Here is a 217-nt window from a genome sequence, read left to right as displayed (position 1 = left end):
ACCAATCATGGAATCAAATGCATGAAAATGTAGACCATGTTCAGTCTATAATGAACATCCTAGAAAAATATAAATTAATTGAAAATGATTTAGGGAAAGAAAACACCATCAATGAATACGGAACGTTCAAAGAAAGCAGTAAAACAACATCTGGCAAATTAGGTGGCTACAGTGACGGCCAAACAACATCCCGAGACCTAAAATCTGCCACAGAGTT

The sequence above is a fragment of the Morone saxatilis genome, unplaced genomic scaffold (assembly GCF_004916995.1).
Source record: "Morone saxatilis isolate NCDOM2014 unplaced genomic scaffold, NCSU_SB_2.0 Contig16, whole genome shotgun sequence".
Classification (NCBI taxonomy): Eukaryota; Metazoa; Chordata; class Actinopteri; family Moronidae; genus Morone; species Morone saxatilis.
Note: the sequence above shows the minus strand (reverse complement) of the source record.